The following is an 8,969-nucleotide window of genomic DNA, read 5'->3' as shown; positions in this document are numbered from 1 at the left end:
CTCCATAACCCCCTGAATAAACATTCAACCTCACCCTGCATGTTGTGTCTATCCATGTTTCTGTCTTCTGCCCGCCCGCCATGTGTCTCCCTGCCTGGAACCAGCCATTACTCAGGGACCAGCAGCCATCTCTGCCTGGGGCCCACTGCCTGCTGCCACATGGCCCGCCACCACTGCTCTGAGACCAGCAGCCATCTCTGCCTGGGGCCCACTGCCTGCTGCCACATGGCCCGCCACCACTGCTCTGAGACCAGCAGCCATCTCTGCCTGGGACTGGCTGTTCCCTTGGCCCGCTGTCTGCCGCCACATGGCCCGCCGCCACCACTCAGGCCACCGCTCTGGGACCGGCAGCCATTTCTGCCTGGGACTGGCTGCTCCCAGAGCCCGCTGCCTGCCACCACATGACCGCCGCCACCATTTGGGACCTACAGCATTTCTGCTACCATGCCACAGGGATCTTGCAGCATTTTTAAAAAAGAACAACACACTCAGTCTAAGTCACTTTTGAGCAGTGTTCCACTAATTATAAAATTAAAGCAGGGGCTGGAGAGACGGGTCACCAACCAATTAAGAGCACTGGGTACTCTTCCAGAAGACCTGGATTCAATCCCCAGCATGCGCATGGCAGCTCACAACTGTCTGTAACTCCAGTTCCAGGAGACCTGGTGCCCTCACAGAAATGCAGGCAAACTATAAATGCACATAAAAACAAACATTTTTTAAAAAAAAGAAGAATCAAATAACCAAAATTAAACAATTTCAGAGGCCTGGTGTTGCCTCCTTAGTCTAATTTAGAGAGAGACAGAGAAATTAGGCTGGGTCTATAGTTCAGTTGGTATAGTGTTTGTTCAGCATGGACAATGCCCTGGGTTAAATGGCCAGCACTGCATAAACTGAGCGTGTTGGTGCAGCCCCATAATCTAAGCATTCCAGAGGTAGAGGCAGGAAGATAAAAAAATTCAAGGCCATTGTTGGCTACAAAGTGACTGTGAAGCCAGCACTGGCTACAAGGCCAGCATTGCCTAAGTCTTACCAAATCAAACAACAAAACCCAAGGGGGTGCTAAAATGAAGAGAATTAACCTGCCTAAGGGCACAGGAAGTTAAGAGTCAAGTTGGAACTAAACTTGAGTCATTCAGAATGTAAGAGGTTCTTCCTGATCTCCAACTAGTTTTCACTGGTTCATGCATGTGAGAGTTAGTATGGTATGATCATGGACTACAGGTTACACTGAAACTAAAGGTAGAGGCTGCTGAATCACACTGCATTTATTCATACCATGGAGGTATTAAGCCACTCTTGTTTCAGGATGAAAACATGACCCTATGAGTTCTGAGACATAAATGCTTTAAGCTTCCATTTAAAGGGCTGGGAGCTGAGGAGACAGTTGAGTGTTAACGATAAAAATCACCGAAAACCTCCATTCTGACTCATATGAGTCATATAAAATAATGGAGCTCTGTAACCTCAATTCTGAGTGAGGAGAAAGGCAGATCTCTGGAGCTTACTGACCAGTAGTCTAGCCAAATCAACGAGCAACGAGTTTAGTCAGAAACCCGGCTTCAAAGACTAAGAAGGGGCTGGATGGTGGTGGCGCACACCTTTAATCCCAGCACTCGGGAGGCAGAGGCAGGCAGATCTGTGAGTCTGAAATGAGCCTGATCTACAGAGTGTGTTCCAGGACAGCCAGGCCATACACAGAGAAGCCCTGACCATGTCTTAGGGCGGGGGACAACACAACTAAGGTGAAGGCATAAGCAAAATACTCAATGTTGACCTCTGTAGGGATAAGCCCAGCCCCTTAGGGGCGTGTTCGCCTCGGGCAAATGTTTACTTATAAATTGCGCTCTCTGCTTCCCTGCTCTCTGCTTCCCTGTTCGTTGTGGGAACCTGTGGTCCAGTAAGTCTATTTCCCCATTAAAGCTGTATATATTATTACAATCTGTCTGAATTCATTTACGCCATTACAGACCTCTGGCCTCCACATGCACACACAGAGATTGAGAGCTGCTGCTTCCTACCCCTCAAACACTTGCCTTGGCTCATTTAGTTATGTGATCCAAGATGACCGTTCTTTGGTAAGGCCTGCTTTTATAAGACAGCAATCTAAGGTGGTTCCAGATGGGGAGGTGGCACACCCCAACACTTGGTGCCTGGAGAGCCAGACCTATCTGGCCTTAGCGGACAATCAAGTAAGAGGTTCTGGTGGCATTCCTACACTAGAGGTCACAATAGGGTCTCTACATCTCTATAGCACTAGTTTCCATGGCAACTGAGAGAAACAGAAGATCTAGTTTTAAGAATGTATGCCAGCCTGGTAGTATTGGTACAAGCCTTTAATCTCAGCACTGGAGGCTGAGGGAGGCGGATCTCTGTGGGTTCAAGGCCAACCTGGTCTAAAGAGCCCAGTCACGGCTACACAAAGAAATCCTGTCTCAAAAAACAAACAAAAATCTGTGTGTCAATTGTGTACTGATTATTTTAAAATCTAAGCAGTCCTAACTACTTCTAAAAATATATGCTGATGGGGCTAGAGAGATGCCTGGAGAGTGATTAAGAGCATTGCTCCCCCTTCCAGAGGACAGGGGTTCAATTCCCAATACCCACACAGTGGGTCACAACCACCTCTAACTCCAGTTCCAGGGGATCCAATGCTTTCTTCTGACCCCTTCAGGCATCAGGAATGTAAGTGGTGCATATACATGCACACAAAACACACATTAAAATTAAAAAATGAATATCTATCAAATAAAAAATGAAAGAAAGCGTATGCCGCTTGGAAAGTGTGAGGTCAGAGGAATGAGGGAGAATAACAGAGTACAGTAAGATCAGCAGTTCTAGAGGACAAGGCTTTCACCAGCTGCTGCCCTCTCTATTTCACCTTGTTTCCGTCCCTGCTTCCCCAGGACCTACAGACTTTCAAACAATGACATCCTAAAAGAAGACGAAGTACCTGCAATGCCTGCTTTATGTTTTATACAGCTTTGCGTCTGTGGAGGAAGAGAATAAAACACACCTGATGCACCGAGAAAAGGGTAGAATTTCTCAGCACAGCGTACATTTGAACTGTCAGAGGAACTGTACTTCCTACCTTAACAAGCAAGGCACCAGGAGTCACTAGGAGTGGGGTCCTCAACTGTGTTCTCTCATCAAAAAGGGCTGATTTACATACGGACAACTATGTCCCATAAATAGAGACATACACCAGAGCATAGACTCATGAAGCTTTTTCTTTTTCTTTTTTAAAAAAAAGATTTATTTATTTCTTATGTGTACAACATTCTGCCTCCGTGTATGCCCACATGCCATAAGAGGACGCCAGACCTCATTACAGATGGTTGTGAGCCACCATGTGGTTGCTGGGAATTGAACTCGGGACCTCTGGAAGAGCAGCCAGTGCTCTCAACCACTGAGCCATCTCTCCAACCCTCATGAAGCTTTTTCTATGCTAAAAAGCCTCCCAGGGCCGGGCGATGGTGGCGCACGCCTTTAATCCCAGCACTCGGGAGGCAGAGGCAGGCGGATCTCTGTGAGTTCGAGACCAGCCTGGTCTACAGAGAGAGTTCCAGGACAGGCTCCAAAGCCACAGAGAAACCCTGTCTCGAAAAACCAAAAACAAAAAAATAAAATAAAATAAAAAAAAATAAAAAGCCTCCCAGGGGCTGGAGAGATGGCTCAGCTACTAAGAGCATATGTTGCCCTTGGTAAAGAGCAGAATTCAGATCCCATGTTAGGCGACTCACAACTGCCAGTAACTCTAGCTCCTGGGGATCTGATACCCTCTTCTGGCCTCTGCAGGCACTCTACAAACACACTCAGACACACATACACAAATTAAAAATAAAAAAGTATTTTTAAAAAGATTCTTAAATACAGGCCAATATATAGGGATGAACTTTAATCCAATCAAACTTTTATTTTTGCTGAGAATTGAATACAGAACCTCATCCATACAAGGCAAGCACTCTACCAAATGATCTATAATTCATTGTTAGCAAAAAATTACCTGGATTGAGCTCCCAGAGTGCAATCGAAGAGGGGGAGGAGCACTAATATGAATAAAGGGGTCAAGACCACGATGGAGGAACCCACAGATCAGCTGACCTGAGCTAGTGGGAGCTTACTGACTCCAGAGAGACAACTGGGGAACTTGCATAAGACCGAACTAGACCCCCAGAATACAGGTGACAATGTGTGTGTGGCTGGGGCAGTATATGGAATCACTGGCAGTGGGACCAGGATTAACCCTAATGTATGAACTGACTTTGTGGAGACGATTCGCTATGGAGAGAGACCTTGCTCAACGCGAACACAGGACGACCTTGGTCCTGCCTCAACGAGTTGATGGGACAGACTTAATTGACTTCCCAGAGGAGGCCTTACCCTCTCTGAGCACCGGATGGGGGAAGCAGGAGGAGAGGAGGGAGGGAAAACTGGGACTAGCACGTATAAAAAAATAAAGGGAAAAAAAAGGAGAAAATTACTTGTACCACACCTCATATTCATATTTACTTAACAGAAGAACTTGCAACTAGAATTTCTAGGAAAGTTTTCTAGATACTTTAGCTCCTCAATGATTCCCTCCAGGACTGAGGGAAAGAGGGAACAGGCTGTTGTCTTAAATTACTTGATCTACACCACAGTTGAGTTATTTTCCTGACTAGCAGATCCCCAGAACATAAGTCTGTCCAACCTGACAGTCATTTGCTGTTTGCACAAATGCAGTATGACTACTAATTTAGATACGCATTTCAGTATTTGTATCATACGTTATCCTATGATCTAAAGATGGAACCCCTGCCTCTGAAAGTTCCTAGAAAATGAGTCCACCAAGTCTCATAGCAGGTATAAGCCCAGACAGCCTCCCTGCACAGCAGTCTCGCCATGCTGCTGTCACACACACGAGAAGCTGAGATGGTGTACTGAGTGGAGATCTCTAGAGCCTCGCCACTAGTAAGCATTCTATAAAAGCTAACTAAAACCAGCCAGCCCACTGGGAAGTCCACTGGCTACACAGAGGACAAGAGGCAGCGCATAGGCATGGCCGTGGTTAAAGCACAGGCTTTCAACCCTCACAACCAGGAGCACACACTGGTTCTGCCACACACCAGCTGGATTACTCAGGAACAGCAACTCAATTTCTCTGAGTTTCTACTCTTTGTAGTAACAATTCTGCAAGGTAGTTATAAGAAATTAAATGAGTTCTAAAACTGTCAAGCTGCAAGACATGATTACACACACCTGTAATTCCAAAACTCACAGTGCTGAAACAGAAAGAAGTTTGATGCCATGCTGACTGTCTCAAAACAAGCTAGATGTAGTGGTGCACAGCTATAATCCTAGCAGTCATGAGGCTAAGGCAAGAGAATTGTCACAAATTTGAGGCCAGACAGGGCTACATAGTAAAGCCCTATCTAAAAAACAACAAACAAAAAGTGGGGAAAGCTGGTTGGTGCCTTTAATCCCAGCACTCAGAAGGCAGAGGCAGATGGATCTCTGTGAGTTCGAGGCCAGCCTGGTCTACAAGAGCTAGTTCCAGAAAGACCCTGTTTTGAAAACACAAACAAACAAAAATCGGGGATATGTTGAGGCAATGGAAGTAGGTATGATGAAAAGTACATGCGGTCACATATAAAAGTGACATGACGGCGGTTCAGGTATGTAATCCTAGCTAATCAGGAGGTGAAGACAGAAAGATGGCAGGTTCAAAACTTGCCTGGGTCAGAAAGTAAGTTCAAGGGCTGCCTAGAAATTTACTAAGATCCTGTCTCAACATTTAAAAAGGACTAGAGATGTACCTCAGCAGTAAAGTGCTTCCCTAGTTAGTGTAAGGCTACATATGCTCTTGTAATAAGTGCTTGTACCCTGCAACAGCGTTTACCTGTTGCAGTGTGTGTTTAGTATGCAGTTTTATTAATCACATCAATTTCACAGAACAAAGAAGGTCAAAGTGACACATGCTTAAGCTGTTTGTTAACATCATTTCCACATGAGTAGATCCTGCTTAGTATCACAGGAACTGGAGCTGTCCATGTCTATGAGAGCTCCTGATCCTGCACTGGCATGTGTAGTTTTAGTCTGGGTTGTTTTGTCAAAAAACAGGGATAGCCAGGCGGCCTTTAATCCTAGCACTCAGGAAACAGAAACAAAAGGATTTCTGTGAGTTCGAGGGCAGTCTGTTCTACAAAGGAGTTCTAGGACAGGCTCCAAAGCTATAGAGAAACCCTGTCTCAAAAAATAAATAAATAAATAAATAACAAAAAACAACAAAAAAAGAAGAGGAGGAGGACAAGATGGTTTGGATCTCATTGGAGGAACAAGAATATCAGGTGAGCCAATACCCCTGAAGTCTATAAATGAGGCTCCAACTAAGAAAGACACGTGAGAGGACTGGGTAAGTTTGTATGAGCCAAGGGTTGGTTGGTGAGACACTGTTGTGTGCTGGAATATCTGCCTAACACTTCTTTTGCTGAAGGTGACTCACCTCTTGTATGACTGACTCCCTGTCTGGTCAACATACTTGGAACAATTTAAACAGAGACAGGAGACTGCAAGTCTGGCCACTTGGACAGATGGAAGATTCACACAGCAAAGATAGTACCAGAATTATATCTTAATATTGCCAGAATTATTTAAGTACACCAGTGTTTGAAAGATAGAAAGATAGAGGAGGGGATAAAAAAGTATGCCAGTTTTTGGAACTGTTACCAGATTTTTCTTGCCCACTTAGCAGAATTATACTTTTCCTGGTAAGAGCTCGGGAGACTTAATGGCAGACCAGGACTTGATGGCTGTGGTCTGTGCTGCCCCCTTGAGCTACCCCTCAACATGTTCTTTGATGTGAGCATGACTGGTTTTAAGTTGGTAACTCCAATCTTCAATTATGGCACACAATTTTCTAATAGTCTCTAGCAAGCCTGCTCAGTAAACTACTTACCTTCCAGGAGGCAATGCTCCTTTAGCTAAATTATCTGTGTAATTAATATTTCCTAAGCAAGTTCAGTCTTACTACTTCAAGTTTTTCCTGCACATATTATGATGCATACACATAATCAAGAGTTTGTTGAAGAAATTATCTCCACAATTAGAGATATTCTCAAAATGGAGGCACGTTCAAACATCTGATAGAGGACAATAAATAAATAGCAAGATGAATCCCAGAGAGAGATGTTAAAGAGATGATGGCTCAACAGCTAAGTGTGCTTGCTGCTCTTCCAGAGAACTCAAGAAAAGGTTCCTAGGACTCACGTAAGGCCTCTGTGGGCACCTGCACAGACATCACATACATGTACACAGACTCACATACATACAAATAAAATCTAATTACAGAAATAAAGAAAATAGCTAGTTAGTGAGTAAGCCTGTTAGTTCATGAATAAAATTTAAAAAAAAATGGGGGGAGGGTTTCTCTGTGTGTAGCCTTGGCTGTCTAGGAACTCTCACTCGATAGCCTAGGCTTAGATTTGATTTTTATGTAATGTGTAGTGAATGTTTTGCTTGCATGTATTTATATACCATTGCATGTCTGGTGATCTCTGAGGTCAGAAGAGGGCATCAGATCTGGAATTAGAGTTATAAATGGTTGTGAACCATTATATGGGTACTGGAATTGAACCCAAGTCCTCTGCAAGGGCATTTCTTGTTCTTAACCACTGAGCCAACTCTCCAGTCACCAGAAGCAAATTTTTAGCAATCATGGTAACAAATGCTTCTCAGTCCCCATCAGACACTCCCTCCTTAGATCAGTTTTAAAAAACAAGTCCTTCGCCGGGTGGTGGTGGCACACGCCTTTAATCCTAGCACTCAGGAGGCAGAGGCAGGCTAATCTCTGTGAGTTCGAGGCCAGCCTGGTCTACAGAGCTAGTGCCAGGACAGGCTCCAAAAAAAAAAAAAAAACAAGTCCTTCTTTTTTGATCAGCTGCCAAGATGGCTGAAGTAGAGATGAAAAAGCAGATCTTCCTCAAGTTCACCTACCATGGTGTGGACCTGGACCAGCTGCTGGACATGTGCTATGAGCAGATGATACATTGTACAGTGCCCGGCAGTACACCTGAACCATGGCCTGCAGCAGATGCAGCACCCACTACTCAAGCGCCTGAGAAAGACCAGGAAGGAGGTGCCTCCCGTGGAGAAGCCCAAGGTGTTTAAAGACACACCTGAGGAACAGGATCATCCGGCCTGAGATGGCAGGAAGCATGGTGGGCATGTATAACAGCGAGACCTTCAACCAGGTGGAAGTCAAACCAGAGAATTCTGGTTCCCAAGCCTGGGGAATTCTCCATCACATAGAAGCCCGTTAAGCATGGCCAGCCTGGTATTGGTGCCACCCACTACTCCGGCTTCATCCCCCTCCAGAAACTGTGCCAATAAAGACCCTGGGGGATGGAGTGGGGGGACAGACAGACCCAAATTCTTGTGTCCTCTCAGCTGTCCTTAGAATTAGGGTTTCATAGCAGCAGGGTCTTTTCTCATTTGTTCCTCCAAGAAAGGAGCCAACCACAAGAAGGTAAAACCAATACAACAGCATAACAAAGTCAGATCCTGTGTCTATTCACATTCTAAAACACTATGCCAAGGCATTAGGTTATTATCACAAAGGGAAAAAAATATCAATGACCACAATTTGCTGGGAAGCAAAAACAAAAGCCTGAGTGTTGATGTAGTTCAGTTGGTCGAGTGTCTAACAGAAAGATACAATTGTCCATTTCTGAGGAAGGCTATTTGCCCTTTTTCTCTGTGCTGAGCATCAGATGAAGGCTCCAGATCAAATCAAAATTTTTCACAGAAAAAGAAGTTCCCTATTCTATCTGTGAGCAAGCATAGGTCCTCAAAAAGTTAACCTAACACCCAGAATTTCAGGTTAAGAACACCTATTTCAGCCGGGCGGTGGTGGCGCACGCCTGTAATCCCAGCACTCGGGAGGCAGAGGCAGGCGGATCTCTGTGAGTTCGAGGCCAGCCTGGTCTACC

General features: G+C 45.0%; 1 protein-coding gene and 1 pseudogene across 2 annotated transcripts in view; one reads left to right on the top strand and one right to left on the bottom strand.

Moving 5' to 3' along the window:
• Hmox2 (heme oxygenase 2) overlaps window positions 1–8,969 on the bottom strand; it is a 27,511-nt gene that overhangs the window by 12,690 nt on the left and 5,852 nt on the right. The window lies entirely within an intron of this gene.
• LOC101984640 lies at window positions 7,927–8,370 on the top strand (annotated as a pseudogene).

The sequence above is a fragment of the Microtus ochrogaster genome, chromosome 7, assembly GCF_000317375.1.
Source record: "Microtus ochrogaster isolate Prairie Vole_2 chromosome 7, MicOch1.0, whole genome shotgun sequence".
NCBI lineage: Eukaryota > Metazoa > Chordata > Mammalia > Rodentia > Cricetidae > Microtus > Microtus ochrogaster.
The sequence above is the reverse complement of the archived record's forward strand: the minus strand, read 5'-3'. Positions and strand labels throughout refer to the sequence as shown.